The 23,976-nt window shown below is 41.2% G+C and overlaps 1 protein-coding gene and 1 pseudogene across 1 annotated transcript in view; one reads left to right on the forward strand and one right to left on the reverse strand.

The window, feature by feature from the left end:
- LOC126249301 (Down syndrome cell adhesion molecule-like protein Dscam2) overlaps nt 1–23,976 on the forward strand; it is a 1,152,658-nt gene that overhangs the window by 570,517 nt on the left and 558,165 nt on the right. The window lies entirely within an intron of this gene.
- LOC126250169 (5S ribosomal RNA) lies at nt 23,446–23,563 on the reverse strand (annotated as a pseudogene).

Genomic DNA, 23,976 nt, shown 5'->3' on the forward strand with positions numbered 1-23,976 from the left:
TACCACTACACGAGGAGCGCCTAAGCCGGCCGAAGTGGCCGTGCGGTTAAAGGCGCTGCAGTCTGGAACCGCAAGACCGCTACGGTCGCAGGTTCGAATCCTGCCTCGGGCATGGATGTTTGTGATGTCCTTAGGTTAGTTAGGTTTAACTAGTTCTACGTTCTAGGGGACTAATGACCTCAGCAGTTGAGTCCCATAGTGCTCAGAGCCATTTGAACCATTTTTGAGGAGCGCCTAAAATTACAATACGGCTCAAAAAATTGAAGATGTCGTACAACTGGTATTACCCTGCTGGGAAGAAAAACTCCACAGTACCACTTGAAACTAATGGCAGACATACTCAAAATAAACTCTACATAAAATGTTCTCTTTACCTACAAGACGAAATAAATCTCTCTGCTCCACCTGTGAACTGGCGGAAGAAAGGCTGAAGTGGAAGGTTTTACCTTTACTTTTGGTGAGACATGTGCTCAATCGACAAGATGTTGGTGTTGGGCACAGAGGAGTTTAATAACTGTATTGCCTGTAAGCATACAGCTGAGGACTGTGTCTCTACCATCCTATACAAGGAATAGGAAGAGGTGATAATGGACGAGCATAGAGGGAAGACTTTTCAGGAAATGCTGATGATGCAACGGGATGGACTGAAGATGCATTTCACAACTGATAGGGTATGTTCCCTGTGCTGGAGCTGTTAATATTTCTGGAATTGCCAGTTAGTCTACAGTGCAAGAGACGACTTCTCACACTCTCCAGCTCCCCCTTTTACCAACCGTGTATGTGTCTTGCTGTTTGATGTCGGAGTTCGCCACAGACGCAACCCATTGCGTTTTTTGACAATCACGCTCCAGCCTTGGTGCTCGAAATTTAAATAAACGATGCTCTCTTTATTTCTCGATAACTTTGTCATTTTCCATTGCCCCCAGGAGTTCACCTTGGTATAGGTGCTATGTAACATGTACACTGGTACGTAGTAAGAAGGAGCAGGACAGCAAAACATCAATGATGTGTTAGGAACGTCAATACATGCTACCACAACTAATGGAAAATGCATCGCTGTTCTAATTACGCATCGAAATGATACTGCTAAAAACCAGCACTCGTAAACAACTGGTCATAATGTAACACATTTACCGGGAAATGGAAAAATCTTTGTTACAACACAACTACCACAAAAACAGACCCCCAAAACTTTGCTCCAAGAGAGAGGGGCAGCAGCTGCACGTGTGTTATCCTCAATGTGTGGTCACAAACTAACCTGCTTAGAGCCAGTCTTACATCCCCTCCATCCATCCTTCATTTTTCCCTCTCTTAACTAGAGCTGGAGATACAGGCTTGTTCTATCCTGTCACTGATGGTCCACAAAGGCATCCTTCTGATTGCAGTGATATACTGTCTCCGGTCCGCAGAAATCAGTCACAGATGGACAGAACACTCACGAAAAAGGATGCTTCCTGCAACTTGTTAAAAGTATTTCTCAGAGAGACGGGCATCCCATGGAACAAGGAAATTCTGGATAACTCGGAACGCTTTCTCTAAGTTCCACTGCTGCCCGCCACTGCCATTCACAAAACACCGGCAACTGCCGTAGATGAGAAAATAGTCTTCGGCCAGCCATAGACAAATGGATCGTCTCCGGCAGAGCACGTGGCAGGGGCTAGTCAGCAGGTCACAGAACAAAACGAGATAAATGATGGCTACCCCGAACAGAGGCGACCGCATGTCGTTTAATCAAAAGTGCAACTGCAGCAACGTTTACCCTCCCATGATCGATTCCTTCCAAGGGTGCCCATCATTCGGGGAGTAACATTTCAGTGTAACAGTTGCACTGAACGCCAGCGCAGTTCATATAAGCGAACATTAGTTAAAAAGACACAATAGTGACAACAATAAAACATATTCTTGCTTCCACGAAAATAGGCGCAGTCAATTTGCTTTTAGTTTCATAAGCAAAATCGGTATAGTTCGAGAGCATTCCTCGTGTTCAGATTAGCAACTTCTCATGCACAAGTGCATTACATTATTTCAGATCATTGAAATATCAGTATAGAATGGGATCTTTACAATCTTTCTTCTACGGTCGACTGCAGGACACAGTTCACATCTCTTTCTCTCCCCCACCTCCTGTTATTTTGTGACATCCAACAACATAAAAAAGAAAACTACAACACTGCTGCGAGTTACAGATGTTCAAACTGTAGAGGTTGGAGCTCTATGGCGATGCATATGACAGATGTACTAACTTATCTCACATTCATTTTATTTACACGTCAAGTTCCGTAGGACCAAATTGAGGAGCCAATCTCCAAGGTCATAGAACGTCTCAGTACATGAAACTACAACGTAAAAGCAGTAACAGATAAAACTAAAATGTTTATGAACCAAAAAAGGCAAGCTATAATTTAAGTAAACGCAATCGACAATACAACAAGAGTCAGATTTTCAAGAAGCACCTCTACAGAATAGAAGGAGTGACCCATGAGGAAACTCTTCAGTTTCGATATGAAAGCGCGTGGATTACTGCTAAGATTTTTGAGTTCTTGTGGTAGGTTATTGAAAATAGGTGCAGCAGTATATTACACACCTTTCTGCACAAGAGTTAAGGATGTCGGATCCAAATGCAGGTTTGATTTCTACCGAGTATTAACTGAGTGAAAGCTGCTTACTCTTGGGAATAAGCTGATATTGTTAGCAAGAAATGACAGTAAAGAATATATATATTGAGAGGCTAATGTCAAAATACCCAGACTACCGAACAGGGGTCGACAAGAGGTTCGCGGACTTACATTGCTTATTTCCCTAACCACCCATTCCTGAGACAAAAATATCCTTTTAGAATGGGAATAGTTGCCCCAAAATATAATACCATACGACATAAGCGCATGAAAATAAGCAAAGTAGACTAATTTTCGTGTTTAAGGATCACTCAGTTCAGATACAGTTCGAATAGTAAAAATGGCAAAATTAAGTCTTTGAACAAGATTCTGAACGTGAGCTTTCTACGACAGTTTACTATCTATTTGAACGCCTAGAAATTTGAACTGTTCAGTTTCAGTAATCATATGCCCGTTCTGTGAAATTAAAACGTCGCGTTTCGTTGAAATGTGTGTTAGAAACTGTAAAAACAAGCCATGAACTTATGCCATGAACTGCACTATTTGAAACACAGCCAATCAATGTTGCAGACAACATCCTTTACTACCAAGCTGGTGTAATCAGCAAATAGAAATATTTTAAAGTTACCCAAAACTAGAGGGCATATCATTTATATAAATAAGGAACATGAGTGGCCCCAACACTGATCCTTGGGGCACCCCCCATTTGACTGTACCCCTCCAAGACCCCACTTCACAGCCATTCTCAACACTGTGAATAGTGACCTTTTGCTGTCTGTTGTTAAAGTAAAAGGTGAACCAATTGTGAGCCGCTGCCCGTATTCTGTAATGGTCCAACTTCTGGAGCGATATTTTTTGATCAACACAATCAAACGCCTTAGTTAAATAAAAAAATATGCCTAGCATTCGAAACCTTTTGTTTAACCCATCCAGTAACCCACAGAGAAAAGAGAATATAGCATTTTCAGTTCTTAAACGATCTTTAAAGCCAAACTGCATATTCGATAGCAAATTGTGTGATATAAAATGATCAATTATCTTTACATACACAGCCTCTTCAATAACTTAAGCAACCACTGGTGGCATTTAAATAGGTCTACAATTGTCTACATTATTGCTTTCTCCCTTTATATAAAGCGGCTTTACTACTGAGCACTTTAAGCGTTCAGGAAACTGACCAGGCCGAGCGGTTCTAGGCGCTTCAGCCAGGAACCGCGCTCATGCTACGGTCGCAGGTTCGAATCCTGTCTCGGGCATGGATGTGTGTGATGTCCTTAGGTTAGTTAGGTTTAAGTAGTTCTAAGTTAAGGGGACTGATGACCTCAGATGTTAAGTCCCATAGTGCTTCGAGCCAGTTGAACCATTTGAAACTGACCATTTATAAAGGAAAAATTCAAATATGGCTAAATACAGGGCTTACATCTGCAGCAGAGTACTTCAATATCCTGCTAGGCACTCCATCATATCCATTAGAGTCCTTAGTCTTCAGCGATGTAATTATTGACTCATCTTCAGTGATGTAATTATTGACTCAATCTCCCTCTTGTCTGTATCACTGAGGAGTATTTCAGACATCAGTTTCGGAAAAGCCTTTGTCAAGAGAATTATATGATTCCCTGTAGGAACTAAGTTTTTATTTAATTCACCAGCAATGCTCAGAAAATGATTATTAATTACTGTACAGATATCTAATTTAACAGTAACAGAAATAATTTTTCTACGAACTGACTTTATACCGTCGACCTTTTGCAGCTGACCAGATACTTCCTTCACAACTGGCCATATGATTTTAATGTTATCCTGTGAATTAGCTTTTCTATTTGCATACCACATACTCTTAGCCTTTCTATTAACATTTTAAGCACCTTATAATAATGGAATGAGATTTTCACCCTGCAGCAGAGTGTACGCTGATATGAAACTTCCTGACAGATTAAAACTGTGTGCCGGACCGAGACTCGAAGTCGGGACCTTTTCCCGCGAAAGGGAAAGGTCTCGAGTTCGTGTCTCGGTCCGACACACAGTTTTAATCTGTCAGGAAGTTTCACCTTATAATACTGTTTGTAAGGGCCTAATGTAGCTTGATTGTGACTACTATCATTTTGATATAATTCCCGCTTCGTTCTGCTACCATACTTAGCCCACTAGTCAGCCACCCAGGCTACCTTTTACTGCTAGTATCCCGTTTAGAAAGTTCTAATGGACAGCAACTCTCAAAGAGCATGAGAAATGTGTTATGGAAAGCCTTATATTTGTCGTCTATGTTGTCCGCACTATAAACCTCTTGTGACTCTTGTTCCTTGACGAGGTTTCAAAAACTTTCTTACATACTTTGTAATTATATGTGACATTTGTTTGAGTACAAAAGCCTTTTAATATTAAAATTTGTGCATCATGGACTGAAAGGCCATTCACCCTTTTGTTAACAGAGTGCCCAGCTAGTAATGAGGAATGAATAAAAATATTCCTTATGTATGTGCTACTGTGTCCCTGCACCGTAGTTGGAGAAAACAGACTCTCCATCAGATCATACGAATTTAGGACATCTACTAATATCCTTTTTCTTGCACAGTCATATACAAAATTAAAACTGAAGTCACCACATATAACTAATTTCTGGTACTTCCTCTAAAGTTAATCAAGAGCCCTCTCTAGCTTGATCAGAAGTGCTCTGAAGTCAGAGTTAAGGAACCTATAAACAACAACAATTAGCTGTTTAGTTTCATTAAATTCAACTGTCTCTGCACAGGATTCAAATATCTGTTCAGTGCAGTGCCGTGATACGTCTATGGACTCAAATGGAATACTATTTTTTACGTATATGGCCATTCCCCCACCCCACAAGGAACTCTTTGAAATACAGCCAGCTAATGTGTATCCTGGTAAAGGAAGCCCCTGAATTGTCAAATTATTTAAGTGGTGCTGCGATATATCAATAATTTCACATTCAACATCTATAAGCAGTTCACTAACTTTATCTCTAATACCTCTTACATTTTGATGAAATATGCTAATTCCTGCCCGACTTAGAAACATGACGTCCTCTGAAGGTGATTCCGTAGATAGAGGGACTACCTTTAAGCAGGTATACCTATCAGCTGACCTCAATCTAAAAGAAGGTGCAGATCTAACACCAACTACTACAGGAATTTTGAATGAGTGATCCCACCACCACTACACTGTCACCTATAAGCTCCGCCAGCCTCCTCTTCCCAAACATGTCCACCCTCAGTGAAATCGGGAAAACTTCCCCTATTTTGCTGCGAAAAACTACCGATCACTGCAGAATGTCCTCATTCTTTCAAAACTTTCATGGGAATAAATAAAAAGTGAGAATTTAAACTCTTAATCAAGTAACATAAAGTCTAACGATACATATATGTTAACCGATTTCTTTCAGTTTGATGGACAAAATGTCACGGTTTGAAGTTGCCCTGGCATTCAAATAACTGTCTGCAAGTAAAGTGTCATGCATGTGAGTATTACAAACATTTCAGTCACGTGAAATAACATTACACAATACAATGTTTCACGGTATCTGTTCACACGTCGGAAAAAACATAATCACTTTATGTTTGGCAAAACAACAGCCTATAGTTTGTCTCTAATGACCTGTGTGTAAAGTTCCTGTCATTTGTACTTGATGAAGAGGACTATACCCAGCAGAAAATCATTCAGAATAGCAGTAGATTCTTGTGCTGTCGTCTCATAAGCAATTTGACCATCACAGAACAGCCTTTTTCACTCAATATTCTTAAATTTCGAAAAAAAACACTATCACTCCTAGGTTCCATAAAGAGCTACAATTCAAGTGGTGGATACTTTATAATTAGGGGTTATGAAATATGAAATAACACAGGACTTGGGGTAATATGTATTTTAATCGCACAATCGTAACGTTAAAAAAAGCAGTCATGATCCTACGAGAATAGACACTGTCGATTTTTGTTAGTTTTATGAGCAAAACCGGTGTAGTTTGAGAGCATTCCGTGTGTTCAAATTATGAATTATCATACATGAGGGCATTATATTCGTTGGAGACATGTGAAATGTTGATACAGATAAGCACCTATATTGTTATTTATTATGTTCGAGGGCACTCCTCTTTGTTATTTTGTAACATCCATAGTAGGTAGAACTATCTATGCACTATCTGCATCCAAACTTTAACCTGCCATACCTCTCCTTGTAATAGAATCTCCTAATGTCAACCTATAACATTTTACCACATCTCTCTTCCGATACATCGAAAAAAAAAACCATCAGAGTTCTGACGTCAACCATAATTGCTTCATAATTCACTTTCACAGAACTGCGCGTGTGTGTAAGGTTTTGTCACCTGTGCAGGAAAAATAGACCATATCCAGCAGTATATCACTCGCAATAGACGGTTCTTGTGTTACAGCGAAAGGTAACAGATATCCCGGTGCTCCGTCTCGAAGAGGTCAAGCGCACTACGTCCTCATACTAGGCATGTAGGTGATCATTGTTCCAGTGTTGACCAGCCCCGGAAGGTACTGTTCAAAAAACACACGTGGCAGCAGAAAAAAATGGGTACTGTTATCTTACTGGTAAAAATAAAAAAATGTGGCCGGTATCACAGCGTATGAAAATAGGACGTGTCTGCAGCATTGAGGAACGTCTCCAAACAGCGGTCTGAAGGTGATAACCTCTACGAGTAATTCCATGCACCACACTAACAGGTACCAGAAGTCCTGTATTCCGCCAAACCCATCTCAAACAAGTTGTGACAGACAATCATTATGTGGTAATAAACAACTTACCAGTGGATGGATGGGATGGAAACGACATCATCGATATGGGACGATGTGCTGTAATAAACACCGCAGTTGATAGCGCAATAAATTTCAGCAATTTTACCAGTTTTTCCGTAATTTCAACGCCAGCCAATGACACAGCAGAGTGCTTCACAGTTTCTGTATCATCGGTAAACCACACCTCCACCACTTTGCGGATGCCATAGACTAGACAGCTGAAGTAGATAGATGACTGTGCAGTGCATCCATTCGGTCATATACACTAAAGCATACTAGGCACGCAAATATCCTCATATAAAATCAAACAATAGATGGGTATATCAGCAATATTACCATATATGTATGGAAAACTATCAAAAAATATGAAAAATTACATAAAATGGCTAAAATCGAGAAAAAGGTGGTATAAATCCGACAAATTTATGGGAAATACATAAAATTGAGGAAAACACGGTGAAATATGTAGAATCGTGAGAACCTAACAAAATTATGTAAATTGACTGAGAATACATAAGATTAGAGAACAAATACCATGAAATGTGGTAAACTGAAGTGGATTGGGGCGACAGTGCTGCAGAGAGGGCTAGTCACGGAAATGCGGGGAGATATTTCAGTCTCCGACTTTATCCTATGAATACAAGAATAATCTGTGACTCCCATCCACATAGGGCAAGATGGTAAGTCGTAATCGTAAATTCCGCACTATAATTGATGTGCTAGAAATATGTAGATAACGTAACTACATCTATATAGGATGATCGAATGGACGTACTGCACAGTCATTTATCTACATTTGGAGTCTTGAGTGTGGAACTCGCAATGTAGTGGAGGGGTGGTTTAGTGATGATGCAGAAACTCGGAAGCATTCTGCTGTGTCATTGGCTGGCGTTGAAATTAGGGAACACTGGTAAAATTGCTAAAATTGATTGCGCTATCAAGTGCGGTGCTTATTACTGTACATCGTTCAAAAATGTTCAAATGTTTGTGAAATCTTAAGGGACTTAACTGCTAAGGCCATCAGTCCCTAAGCTTACACACTACTTAACCTAAATTATCCTAAGGACAAACACACACATCCATGCCCGAGGGAGGACTCGAACCTCCGCCGGAACCAACCGCACAGTCCATGACTGCAGCGCCATAGACCGCTCGGCTAATCCCGCGCGGCACTGTACATCGTCCCACATCGACGGTGTCTTTTCCGTCCCAGCCAGCCACTGGTACGCTGTTTATTACCATGTAATGACTGACTAACACTACTTGCTTGAGATGAAGAGAGCCTTGGCAGAACACTGGACATCTGGTACTAGACACTATGGAACATCAAATTACATGTGGAGGTTAACACCCTCAGGCAGCTGTTTGGAGACGTTCCTCAATGCTACAAACTTGTCCTACTTCCAATTTCTGTGATGTCCGCCATACACTTTTTTTAAATGTTTACCAATAAGATAACAGTACCCCTTTCTTTGCTACTATTCCGTGTGTGTTGTGAAGAGCACCTTCCGGGGATGGTCAACACTGGAAACGTGGTCATGTACATGTCTAATACGATTACATAGCGCTCCTAGCTTCTTAGAGACAGAACATCTGGATATATATTACCAGTCTCTGTAACACAAGAATCATCTATTGCGAGTGATAGCATGCTGGATATGGTAATCTTTCCTGCACAGGTAACAAATCTCTACACACACACGTAGGTCTGCGAAAGTGAGTTCTGATCGATGTCAGAACGCGGTCGGTATTTGTTTTTCGATATGTCAAAAGAGAGATGATGTAAAATGTTGTAGGTTGACGTTAGGAGATTCAATTACAAGGATGTTACAAAATAAGAAAGTGAAGTGCTCTCGAACATAATAAATGATTGTATAGATGACGATCTGTATCGATATTTCATATATCTGAAATGAATATAATGTTCTCATACATAACAATTTGTAATTTGAACACACAAAATGCTCTCAAACTACACCGATGTTGCTCATTAAACTAATACTAATCGACTGCGTCTATTCTCATGGAATCATGTCTGTTTTATTATTGTCGTAACGATAATATGTTTATAAATACATATTACTGCAAGTCCTGTGTTATTTAATATTTCATAACCTCTAATTATAATGGATCCACCGCTTGAATTGTAGCTCATTGTGGAACCTAGAAGTAATAGTGTTTTTCCCGACATGTGAGAAGATTGTGTGAAACAGGCTGTTCTGTGATGGCCAAATTGGTTACGAACTACAACACAATATTCTGCTGCTATTGCGAATCATGTTCTGCTCGATGCAGTCTTCTTCTTTAAGTATGGGTGACAGAAACTTGACACACAGGTCGGTAGAGGCGAGTTATGGAGCAAATATGTCAGATGTCAGCACGCATACTGTATTAGTTTTCGATGTATCAGTAGATTCGTGTAGGGCTCTCTAGTAGGTGACGCTAGGAGGTTCTATTAAAAGGCATGCTCTCACGCCTTGTTTATTACATTTCGTAAATGGCAGCTCAATATAGCATTGCACTGCTAAAAGAGGACCTGCCATAGTGCACAAGTCAACAATATCCTCTTGAATTATAACTTATAGCTGTCGAACCTAAAATGATTGTGCTTTTCCGATATGTGAACAGATAGAGTGAAAGACTCTATTCTCTGATGTTATTTCACATGTCTGAAATGTTTGTAATACTCACGTACATGACAGTTTATTTACAGACCCTGATTTTAACGCCAGGGACGCTCTCAAATCATGTAATGAAACTGAAAGAAATCGGTTAACATGGATAATTCGTTGGACTGTATGCTTTTTTTCCGCGGATTTAGATTCTAATTTTTACTTTACTCGTATGAAGTTTTCGAAATAACGAGGACATTCTGCAGTAATCGCTAGTTTTAGCAGCAAAACAGAAAAAGTTTATTTGACTTTACACAGGAAGGGCATGTATAGGAGATGTGAGAGAAGTTAATACAACTGTCACATGTATCGCTGCATGAGTGCTGTAGTTTTCTTTTAATGTTGTTGGATGTCACAAAATAACGAAAGGTGGCGGAAGAGAGAAAGAGATGTGAACTGTATCCTGCAGTCGAACATAAGAGAATGATTGTACAGATGCTGTTCAATATTGGGTAATGGTCTCGTACATGACTATTTACAATTTGAACATGGAAATGTTATCAAACTGTACATATTTTGCTCATAAATCTAAAAGAAAATGGAGAGCGCCTCTTTTCGTGGATACAAGACTGTTTTTTATGGTCGTCGAAACTGTTTTTTTTTTTTTTTCAATAGATGGTCGCTTATATGAGGTGCTTTGACATTACAAACAACTGTTTCACTGAAATGTTTCTCGCAGAATGATGGGTGCCTGTGGAACCAATCAGTCATGCCAGTTGAAGTGCAGCTGCAGCGGTACTTTTAGACCAACTGCTTCTTTGTTTGTTATAGCCGTAATTTGTCTCGCTTTATTCCGTGGCCCGCTGTAAGTGCCTAGCCACATGCATGTGCTCCACTGGAGACGATTTCTCTGGCTACAGGTGGTTGAAGACTGTGCTCTCAGCTACAGCAGTTGGTGACAGGCAGTGGATGACAGAGGTGGGCGGCAGCGGATGTTAGAAAAAGTATTCTGGAGAGTTATCCAGATTTTCGGTGTTGTTCCAGGGGATTCCAGTCTTTCCAACAAATACGTTCAACAACTTTCAGGAAGTGTCTTGTTACTGAGTGTTTTGTCCATCTGTGAAGGTATTTCCACACACTGGAGACGCTGCCATCAGCTGGATCTCTTTGTGGACCATTAGTGACAGGATAGAACAGACCTGTATCTCTTCCTACAGTGAGGACATGGAGGGAGGAGGAGTGGTAGGAGGGGAGGTAAGACAGGTTGCAAGCTGGTTAGTTTGTGACTGCACATTGAAGATAATAGATGTGCAGCTGCTGCCCTTCTCTCCTGGAGCAATTTTTTTCGGGTCCACTTTTGCATTAATTGTGTTATTACAAAGGCTTTTCTCAATCTCCAGCATCTGTGTTGCGTTATGAATTGTTGCTTACTAGTGCTGCTTTTTTCACGACCATTTTGATATGTAATTAGCACAACGATCATTTTCCATCAGTTGTGATACCATGGATTGACGTTCCTAACATTTCAGTGATGATTTACTGCCCTATTCCTTCTTACTGCGTACCAGTCTACAAGTTACACAGCAGCTATACCAAGATGATCTCTTTGGTGTAGTGGAATATGACAAAGTCGTCGAGAAATAAAGAGAGCATTGTTTATTTCGATTTCAAGAACCTAGTGGGTGGCGTGAACTCTGACATCAAAGATCAAGACACATACACGACCAGTAAGAGATGGAGGCAGTGGGTGTGTGAAGTAGTTTCCTGCACTGTGGACTATCTGGAAATTTCAGAAATATTAGCACCTCCAGCACAGGGAACATACCCTATCAGTTGCGAAATTCATCATCAGTACATCGCGCTGCTCACCAGTATTTCCTGCAAAATCTTCCGCCTACGCATCCCCATTATCGCCTCCTCCCATCCCTTGTGTAGGATGATAGGCGCACAGTCCTCAGCAGTATGCTTACAGGTAATACATTTATTAAACTCCTCTCTTTCCAACACTAACATCTCGTCAATTTAGCACATTTCCCACCAAAAATAAAGATAGTAGCTTCCACTCCAGCCTTTCTCCCACCAGTTAACAAGTAGAGAAAAGAGATGTATTTCGACTTCTAGGTAAAGGAATTATCCTATGCAGAGTTTATTTTGGGTACATCTGCCACTAGTTTCGAGTGGTTTTGTGAGTTTTTTCTTCCCACCAGGATAACACCAGTTGTATGATATCATAGCGCTATGCGTATAGATGGGTAATTAGGCCTGCTCATCATTAATTTCATAATTAGGGCTGATCTTTACTTTAGTTTCCCACCCAAAATAAATAAACTACACTAACCTAACCTCCCCGCTTACAGATCGACATTTTCTTGTCTAGGTGGGTGCACTTGGGTTCGAGTTCCAGAAAGTGCTGGGGCCATTTTGAATTTGCCACCAACTCCTGTGTAGGGGCTGCAGTAGGACGTCACCAAAACATTGGGACAAACACACCACCGTCATTTTTGAAATTCCCACCATTTTTAAATTTCCCATCAAAATTCGAAATTCATGCCAATAGGCCATGTTGCGAACGAGGATGCGGTGTCGTGGGGAGAGAGGAGGGAGCGGATGGGGATCCGTGTGTCGGCTGGGGAAAGCCGATGACATTATCTGAGGGAATGATTAATTGATCAGTTAATTAATTCGTATATGAATTTGAATTCAATTTGATATCAAAAGTGCACCAGAAGCCGCATCATCACACTACTTTCACTGTGTTTCATGTTGTTACCAGTGACTCGCCCCAGCTCTGTCCAGCAGTCACTTCATACCGACTGGTGAACGATACTTTCGTGAACTGTAGTGAGGAGCGTGATAATGCTTGTGCTCTCGATTGGAGTTAAGTCGCGCCTCCCTTTTGGAAAGATTATCCTAAGAGTGAGTTAAAGCCTGATCTTATAGAACCACAGCAAATCTCTCTCACGATAATCGTTGGTTCCTTGAACCCGCATAGCCCTCAGTCCTTTAGCTGTTTTAGGGTACTGGGAGAGATTTGACAGCTTCCTAGACATATTTATTCATAAACCACACGAAATCAACATGTAATAAGTGGGTACCAAAATCACAAAAGAAACGCAGGAAATTTCTTTTTCTCCTAGCGTAGAAGTGAAATATAAATAGAACCAACCAATCGAAAGAAGCAAAGCAATTTTCTTAAGTTTTTAATACATAAAGCGAAATCAGGAAATTCTTATATCATAGCCATGTTTTCGCAAGTCTGCGGCACTTAATTTTATCACTGATGTAAACTTTGGACAGTACTTCTGTAACAAAGGTAAAATAAGCGAATAGTGCCATTTACCGATTCTTTAGTGTATTACGAAACTAACAGGGCCATCTACTGATTCTTTGCTGTACTACGCCGTGATGATCATGTCACTCAGGTAAATAAATACCTGAACTCCAAGGGTGAGCAGACTCTTGATACTTTAAATGAAGCTATCTTTTTTCGTGTGATCCAATTTTGATGAAGTGAAGTCTGTATGTTACCTCAAGCTATGCTCAAGTTACCTGTGAAAACCTCATGAAAATTCCTCTACTAGTCTTGGAGATTATCGTGTTCAAACACACAAATAGTCAGACCAAAAGACAAAGATTTTAAAAATTGTCTTATTGTATTCTGTTACACTCCCTACATCACCTGTAATTGGCAAATATTTTTAATGTATAGGCACGGCGGTTTTACGGTTTTAGTATTAGTGCAGATATAGGCTTATGCTTGTCAGGTGGCGTTCAGCTTATCCACGTAAACTTTTAGCCACCGTTCGGTTAGGTCTCTGACAGCAGAGAACGGTCTGCCAACACGGGCAGAACGTATCTTTCCAATTGCGGCAGGCGAATTACTTCTGTAATCTGCACTGCTCTTCACTTGTTTGTGGCAAATTGGCATTTCACTTGTGACGGTGAGTGAAAGCACTGACTGGATGAACTAACATCCTAGGCTTGAAGTATCAAATCTCAAGCAATTGTAGTCAGATAGCCTGCTCATCCTGTCAGTACTGGTATGCAGAGGCAAGAGAGTACGAGTCTACTACACCGTGGCACCATCGATATCAGCACTCTCACAATATGTATGGCTCCACGTTTCATAGAGCGTAGAAATTAGCATGGGATTCCGAACATTGCCCTTGGACTGTCACCTACAGAGAGCTTTCGTACGGATAATGAGGTATTTTCACTTGTGGAACTTTTGAAGTGAGTGAAATGCTACGTTTTATATTTCTATACTGTCTCTTTCCTGTTAAAAATACGGGAACATATTACTTGGCAAAGCGAACTGAAACTTTTCCAAGTGGCAGCACAGTCATTTTTACGCTCGAGAAATAGGGAGGGGATGTAATAAGAGTGTAGACACCAACATTGTTAGAAGCAGAACGCTGTCACACGCTACTCGTCTCCACGCCAATGCCCTGCATAACACAGATATTAAACACAGACCGGCAATTTTGTCTGAGAATACTCCTTGGACACAGCAACTTTCTCAGTCAACACTTGTGCATAGAATGAAATGTATTAACACCCGATTCGTCTAATTAAACCACTGGCCACATTAATTGACACGCCGTCTGCCGGTAAAAATTAAATGTGGGTTACCTCTTTTGAAACTGCCTTCCCTCTCAATAATTATAATTCATTTATTCAAGCACCTTTTAAACACAAATTTCAGATAAAGAGCAATGTTTCCCACAAGAGGAGGATGGGGATCGGGATTAGTGATTCGAGAACAGATGGTATGGTGACGGAGTTCACTGTACCAGAAATCTCACCCGAAAGCCGTTCACCCTAGTCGCCTTTTTATTGCTGCAAAATTAAGTCACGGAAACCCAATATTACACAATTTTAATGAAAAAAGTTTCCCCTTAAAGTTTTTGATATTCAAATACCGCTACAGGATGATGTTCTTGTCGGACCGTTCCTTGTGCATGAACCATTTCTGTTAATAATGTTTCGATGACGACAACAATTCTATAAATTACGAATCGTTAGATGGTACATAAATTTGTTTCCGCTTGCTGCGTATTAAATATAAAATCAATTGTATTGTATCACTTCTTCATCTGTTTTGTTACCTATGCAACGAAAGCAGTTATCAGACGTTATCAGAAGTGTAGGTAAAGCAAAAATAGAGCAAAAGAGAGTATAAAAACTTAGTTCATGTTTGGCCATGATCTAATTCACGCCCCCCAACGTACTAGCTAATGATCCCACACGTTATTTTCCTATTTATTCTTTACTTACCCTCTACTCTATCGTGCTGTTCCGAAAACTGAGACAATTTTAATGGATGTTAATTGAATGTATCTCATCCGCTTTCCAAGGGGAATATCTTCTGAACGTAAGTACATCAGGATGAGACATAACCATTTTACTATTCAGTCCGTTCTTCGATCCACATCACCGACCTTGTGTTCTCCCCTTGTCAGGTTTCTCTTCTAGCCTTGAAATAAAGTTATATGCAACATATCCTGTGAAACTCTCACAAAGTTATCGTTCATAATATTGCAAAACTGCTGATTACTAATGTATTTATCAATATCGTCAGTGGCATATTGGGTGCGCATTCTGCTTTTTCTTGGGGGAAAATGAAAGTAATTTAATTCCACTTACCTCATCATAGAGTGCTTCCTGCCTCAATCAGCACACCATAGACGTACTCATCTTTATTATTTTTCTTGCACGTCCTGTCGCCGTTTCCGTCTGGATTGTCGCCGCTTTTCAATCTCATTACCAAAAATTTGAATAATAGAGATGGCATGTCGCAGTGGCTACTCCATAAGGCACTTCTCTCGAACAGTTTCCTCGCTTACATTGTGCAGCAAAAACGCGCTCTGTTTTAAACAGGAGCCTGGCAGTGACCAAGTTAGTTCCCGCTACAGCCGGTTCTCTACTTCGCTTTGCGGAGTAATGGTTTCCAGTCATGTACATCCGTTAGTTGGCTCAGAGTACCCTGAAGACGGCATGTGTTTTCAGCAAGACGATTCGTTAGCCCATCGATCCCGATTCGTGGAAATTTGGAAATTTGTGGTAAGGTCTTACCGGACCAAACTGCTGAGGTCATCGGTTCCTAAGCTTACGGACTACTCAATCTAACTTAAACTATCTTACGCTGAGGACAATACACATACCCATGCCCGAGAATGGACTCGAACCTCCGACGAGGGAACCCGATTCCTGTCAGAAATACTCCACAGACATAAGGGTGCTGTCAGACAGGCTGCGCTTAATTTATTTGGGAACATTTGGAACGCCATCGATGGAGATTTGCGCGTTCCGGCCTACCTCCCACCAATCATCAGCTGTGGGCGACGGTTTTGCGTCATGGGTCGCTTTACGTGTCTGATAGTAGTCCGTGCCGTCCTCAGGACGGCGCGGATTGCTACACGCTACTACATCGGTGTTCCTAATTCAGCTGCTCGTGGTTCTCATAACTAATGTGCTTACTCACCCTTTCATAACAAAGTCTGTTGTAAATTAGTTTCGTTTATAATATTGTATTGCACTTTTCATTGGTCATTTATATCAACATCAAAACGGCCCCATTAGTCTATACGTATATACACCGTAGTCTCGTGTTGTGAAATCGTTCTGTTTCATTAGCCTTTCTACTGTCCTGTCTGACGGAACTTTGCTCCTGCTTTTGACACAGTTAGTCATTTTGACACACAAACCAGCATTACATCTGCATCTACACCCATAGACACGCAGCCACTGTACATTGTATGCCTTAAAGTACTTTTCAAAACTTCTTTTCCTGTTCCACTCCGAAATTGAGTGCGGGATAAATGATTGACTGTATACCTCTTAACGAGCTTTACTCGCACGTATTTTGTCGGTACGGTCATTGAGCAGAGTGAACCCCCCCAGGAGGCAGTAAAACCACTCCACTGTCGTTTATGCTCGTTCTCTAAACTTCCGCTTCCAGAAAAAATCGTTACCTCACCTCCAAGTACTCTCAACGAAGCTCACGGATTGTTTCTGTAACAATCTCGCATTGACCGAATCGATCGATAACACATCAGCAGCAAGCCTCTGAATTTCTCCGATTTCTTCCTTTACTCCGATCTCTTTCGAGGACTCACAAACGACTTACATAACCTTTCTGTAGGCGGTCTCTTTATGGGTGCGCTTACTTTCCTCCAAGTTTCCCTGTGAGCCGCAGTTGGCCTTTATTGTATTTTTCTTTCGTTTCCTTTTGTAGGGTTCCCCCTCACAACATGACGAAGTACTAATGGTTATATAAACGTAGATTCAAGTATTTCTTTTACAGTTTGATTGGTTCCTCATTAAATTTTAAGCAGTGCTAGGTTTACAAGTACTCTTACACGTATTTATGGGACAACTCTATCACTCATGTGTGTGTAATTGCAAATTTTTATTATGTATGACAGTCCTATTTTCTATTATTCACTTGGTGAAAGTACCAGTTATGGACGTTCACTTTAGTGCTGGTCTCGGATGTCATATGTGAATAGTAGACTAATTATTGTGTTGGCTTAATCAGGAAAATTGCTCTAAAAGCTTTCAGTTACGCAGTGGGTTTCTTCTGAAATAGTTTTAGGTCGTTATGGATTGTTGAGTTTCTAACGAATCACGGAGCATTTAACATAGTCAGCAGTGTCTTATTTTGGACAACACAATGCTTGTTAATACGTGTGGACGCAACACGCACTCACAAGGGGCAGACAAATAACATTGTTTGTTTCGTTATCTGTACGTAAAATATGCGATTTAACCCACTGTTTGTATTATTCTCTATGTCCGTTACGGTATACGTTTCTTGACGGTAATGCGATTATCCAAGTGAACCCCAAAATATTTAGGAATTCAATGCAATGTATGCTTTCATTGAATAGCAGCGGCGGGGTTTGAAAGTCCTGACTTTTTCTTGTTCGAAAAGTTTCTTGACTTTTTTCCCATCGTCATTCTGTAAACTATCTTGCGAGCATTAAAAGAACCCGTTGGAAACAGTCGTAAAGGTTCGTTACAGAGTTGTCAGTGCAATATATCGCTGTGTGATCATCGAAGGAAGCTATTTTAATTAGATACAAATGTCGTATGTCAGTCAAATATAATTTATTTTAAGCAGTGTCGGTCCCAAAACGGAACGTTGAGGAACTTACTTTATGTGATGGTTTCATTCCATGCCGTTTTGCATCGTTACGCCTTCACAGTTAATCGACGTGACTAGCATGCCATTAGTGCCGTACTCGAACAGTAATACTATATTTCCTCTACCTAACTGCTTCAACTTACGTCTGTCCACACTGAAAGAAATCTGGTATTCATCGTACCAAATGCAGATTTTTCTCAAGTCTTCGCCGATACTACAGTCACTCACCGACGACTCATTCTCGTATACGCGACTGATTTGGAGCAGTAGTAAGACACTGGACTCTTAAAATGATTCAAATCGCCATTCGAATATTCAGATTTCGGTTTTCTGCGCATTACGTAAATCGTTTAACACTAAAGCCAGAATAATTTCTCTGAAATGCGATTTGCCTGCCGCTGTGGCCGAGTGGTTCTAGGCGCTTCAGTCCGGAACCGCACGACTGCTACGGTCGCAGGTTCGAATCCTGCCTCGGGCATGGATGTGTGTGATGTCCTTAGGTTTAATAGTTCTACGTTATAGGGGACTGACGACCTCAGATGTTAAGTCCCATAGTGCTCAGAACCATTTGAACCATTTTGAAATGCGATTTCCTTCCCAATTCTTCCCCAAAGTGAGGATTATGCTCCCTTTCCACTGACCCCGTTGACGGTACTTTAAATCCTAATCATTCCTTACGTCATACTTTCTCATACGCAACAGTGTCATTAGCAAACAGTCTCAGATTGCTGCCCGCCATATTCGACAAATCTTTTATACACATGGAAGACAGGAACGGTATTGCGTGACTTCCCTGGGGCACTCAACACGCGTTCTTTCTTTCTTATAAGTACTCGCGAACCAGTACAATGTACTGGTTTCCATTACTCAAGGAGATCTCACGCCATTCAAGTGTTCAACAATCTATTCTATATTTCGATCCTTTTTCAACAGTGTACAGTGTTGAGAGTTTTCCCGAAATCTGTGAATACAGAATCTGCCTATTGGTCTATATCCTTGGTCCGCAATATGTCGTGTGTGAGAAAAGACAGCTGTATTTCTCAAGAGCGATGCTTGCCAGATCCATGTTGATTTATGGGCAGAAGCTTTCCTTCTCTCTAGGAAACTCGTTATATTCGAGCATAGTATCTGGTGAAGTATCCTCCAACAAACCGACGTTAACAACAATGTTCAACAGTTTCGCGCATCCTTTCTTCTATCGTCCTTATAATTCACATAGAAATAACCTGCACTTTTTTTCTAGTCGCTTACGTCTTTTCCTTGTACAACATATTCACTATAAGACAAAGCTAACTAAAGGACCTATGCCCCAGTTTACACACTGTAAAATAAAGATAGAATTCTTTCACGATATGGTGCGTTATTTGTTCTGAGCTGGTTCAGCTGATTTTCACGACCGTGGATGCTTATTTCTATGCCATCAATTTGAAAGTTTGTTTTGCGTTCGGACTATAGTAGCACTGTACGATATCCTGAAAAAAAATATTATTACACACATCAAAAAAGTTTTGCATCACCTCGGTTCTGGGAGCTCCGGAATTGGAATAGAGATCAACGAAAACATCATTTCCGCCATTTTTATTGCTCGTGAAACCACACATTGCATGTTGTACCACCATACAGCAAGACCTTCAGAGGTGGTGGTGTAGATTGCTGCACACACCGGTAACTCCAATACCTAGTAGCACGTCCTCTTGCATTGATGCATGCTTGTGTTCAAAAACGGTTCAAATGGCTCTGAGCACTATGGGACTTAACATCTGTGGTCATGAGTCCCCTAGAACTTAGAATTACTTAAACCTAACTAGCCTAAGGACATCACACCATCCATGCCCGAGGCAGGATTCGAACCTGCGGCCGTAGCAGTCGCGTGGTTAAGGACTGAAGCGCCTATAACCGATCGGCCACCGCGGAAGGCCGTGATGCCAATCCTGAGCGGTCCATTCGGCATGTTGGTGGGCTCATTTATACCGCGCCGCATGGTGTCGTGGTTGCAAAGACGGAACTCGCCAGGGACGTCGGGAGTGAAGTTGCGCATCATGCAGCTTACTGCGCACAGTTTGACTCGTAACACGACGTCCTCTGGCTGCACGAAAAGCATTATTCAACATGGTGGCATTGCTGTCAGTGTTCCTCCGAGCCATAATCCGTAGGTAGCGGTCATCAAGTGCAGTTTAGCACTTCGGCGGCCTGAGCGAGGCATGTCATCAACAGTTCCTGTCTCTCTATATCTCTTCCATGTCCGTACAACGTCGCTTTGGTTCAGAACGAGACGCCTGAACACTTTCCTTGTTGAGAGCCCTTCCTGGCAAAAAGTAACAAAGCGGACGCGATCGAACCGCGATATTGAACGTCTATGCATGCTTGAACTATAGACAAGATGAGCAATGTACCTCCTTCCTGGTGGAATGACTGGAACTGATCGGCTGTCGGATTCCCTCCGTCTAATAGGCGCTGCTGGTGCATGATTGTTTACATCTTTGGCCGGGTTTAGTGACACCTCTGAACAGTCAAAGGGACTGTGTCTGTGATACAATATCCACAGTCAACGTCTATCTTCAGGAGTTCTGGGGACCGGGGTGATGGAAACGTATTTTTCATGTGTGTATTTTCCTTAAGTACGGTATTTAAGACTCCGAGGTTCCTTTTGCTAGCTTCAATGTCTGCATAGAACTAGTTGATGAGTGACTGAGTAAAAAAATTTCGACCCTGTTAGCGGTACAACAGGATACCAACCGCCATGTTACAATATTTCTACCAATTTTTTAGTGCAAATGTTAGTGCCTTCTGGTAATACTGAGAGCAAAACATGACACTGACGTTTACTGTGCAGCCGGCCGGAGTGGCCGTGCGGTTCTAGGCCCTACAGTCTGGAACCGAGCTACGGCTACGGTCTCAGGATATGTGTGATGTCCGTAGGTTAGTTAGGTTTAATTAGTTCTACGTTCTATTCGACTGATGACCTCAGAAGTTAAGTCGCATAGTGCTCAGAACAATTTGAACCGTTTTTGAACTTACTGTGCATTTTATTTACAATTTCATTACCTTTTCTTCAGGTGATGCGCCTGATTAATATTTGTACGTGCCTGTGGCAATCCAATTGGGAACCTTAGCACTTGGATTTAGGCAGCTGGTCCCTGAACTGCCTCGTATGTGGTCTAGGTGTTCTCCCTCCTTATAGGCTTTCTGCATTCCAACCATTGTGTATCATCACTTTGTTAAGCTCCGTTTCATATTTAGATGTTTATATTGATAAGTTCCTGATCTTAAATTCATACGTTGTAGAGCTTGTTGAAAGGGTAAGCTCTGAAACTTTTACATCACGGAAACTCGAACATTTTGGAAGTAAATACGTCAAGATGTTTACTTAGTTTTTTTTATTTTCACTCACTAACGTCTTATGCCACCATATCCAGGGCAATTCGGCATTGAGGAATGTTTGTTACATAGAAGTGTGTAATAAGGATAATATGTAGTGTTCAGTATAAAAGCCCTTGTAGACATATTTTCAAGTAGTTGTACCAACTAAAGGTATACAGGCTAGAAAGGCAGGCCAGTACGCTCTGACTGGTTAGTAACGTTGGCCGCCAGCGCTGGTACAATTGCGTACACGCTATTGGAAATCTCACACAGTAAAACAATTGTTCACGTCTTCTTCATTCGATTTTGAGCGTCTCGTTGATGGGTTCAAGATGATTCAAATGAATTAGTTTTTGAAATATCTGAAAGGAAATGTTAAGCGGTGAAAGAAACGATGAATACACTTGTTAATATCCAAAGCAAGCTGTTGATGATCGGCACTAAAACTTACAGCATAAGAACATAACTACGCTGAATATTTTGCAGTTTTTCGTGTTACTTTAGTTAATATGTATACAGATAATGTTATGGTAGACAAGGCGAAACTTGCTTGATGATATTGAGGCGGAAAATTTAATTAGAAGTTACTAAAAATGGTTCAAATGGCTCTGAGCACTATGGGACTTTACTTCTGAGGTCATCAGTCCCCTAGAAATTAGAACTACTTAAACCTAACTAACCTAAGGACATCACACACATCCATGCCCGAGGCAGGATGCGAACCTGCGACCGTAGCAGTCGCGCGGTTCCGGACTGAAGCTCCTAGAACCGATCGGCCACCGCGGCCGGCTAGAAATTACTGAGTGGAGTACAGAGAAGTTGGCCTCGTTACATCCCATTTGGTTCCTTTATTCGAAAATGTAATACGAAGGGAATTTACGTTCTTAAATAAAAATTAATGATTTTCTCTTCGATTACGGGAAATCTTGATTGTTATAGTGCTGCTGATGATTCCATCACCATTTGCAAGGTGAAACATTTGCTCCATGAAAAAATGCCAAAATAATTTCGAAATCTCATATTGTTGCAGGACACCCAGGTGATGAATAAGTAAGTGCACCTTTTGAAAGTACACTTACCCGTCTTGTTTAGCTGTTAATTTTGCATCGACATTGCTGTTTGCTGTTCTAATTCCTGACGACCAGTCAACGTTTTTGCACTTGAATGCGATGTGTCTTACATCTTCATTTACATGATTATTCTGCAATTCACAATATAGTGCCTGGCAACTGGTTCATAGAACCGCCTTGAAGCTATTTCGCTACCGTTCCACTCTCGAACGGCACACGGGAAAAACAATCACTTAAATCTTTCCGTGCGAGCTCTGATTTGTTTTATTTTATTATGACAATCATCTCTACCTATGTAGGAGGGCTCCAACATAATATTTTCGCAATCGAAGTAGAAAGTTGGTGACTGATATTTCATGAGAAGATGCTGCGGCAACGAGAAAGCCTTTGTTTTAATGACTGACACTCTAATTCGAGTATCATATCAGTTGTACTCTCTACCCTGTTTAGCAATAATATAAACGAGCTGCCCTGCTTCGCATTTTCTCGATGCCCTCCGTCTGTCCCACCTGATGCGGATGCTACACAGCACAGCAATACTCCAGAAGAGGGCGGACAAGCGTGGCGTAAGCAGCCTCTTCAGTAAATCTGTTGTACTTTCTATATTTTCTGCCAATACATCGCAGTCATCTGTTAACTTCCCCACAACATTATCTATGTAAGCACTCCGTCTTGAGGCCACAAGTGGCCCATCGGTACCAACCGACCGCCGTGTCATCTTCAGCCGAGGATGCGGATATGAGGGGCGTGTGGTTAGCACACCGCTCTCCCGGTCGTTATGATGGTTTTCTGTGACCGGAGCCGCTACTATTCGATCGAGTAGCTCCTCAGTTACCATCACGAGGCTGAGTGCAACCCGAAAAATGGCAACAGCGCGTGGCAAACCCGATGGTCACCCATCCAAGTGCCGGCTACGCCCGACAGGGCTTAACTTCGGTGATCTGACGGGAACCGGTGTATCCACTGCGGTAAGGCCGTTGCCAATATTATCTATGTGATTGTTCCAAATTAAGTTATTCGTTATTGTAATCCCTAAGTTTTTAATTGAATTTACAGCCTTTAAATTCGTGATATGTATGATGTACGGGAAATTGAGCGGATTTCTTTTAGTATTCATGTGGATGACTACAAGCTTTTCATTATTTAAGTGAATTGCCACATTTCACACCATACAGATAGAGTGTCTAAATCATTTTACAATTGATTTTGTTCTCCTGATAACTTTACAAGACGGTAAATGACAGCGTCGTCTGCAAATAATCTGAGAGGGCTACTCATATTGTCTCCTATGTCGTTTATATAGATCAGGAATGGCAGATTACCTGTAACACTTCCTTCGGGAACACCAGATATTACTTCTGCTTTAATTGATGACTTCCCTTCAGTTACTACGAA

Source organism: Schistocerca nitens, chromosome 3 (assembly GCF_023898315.1).
Source record: "Schistocerca nitens isolate TAMUIC-IGC-003100 chromosome 3, iqSchNite1.1, whole genome shotgun sequence".
Taxonomy (NCBI): Eukaryota; Metazoa; Arthropoda; class Insecta; order Orthoptera; family Acrididae; genus Schistocerca; species Schistocerca nitens.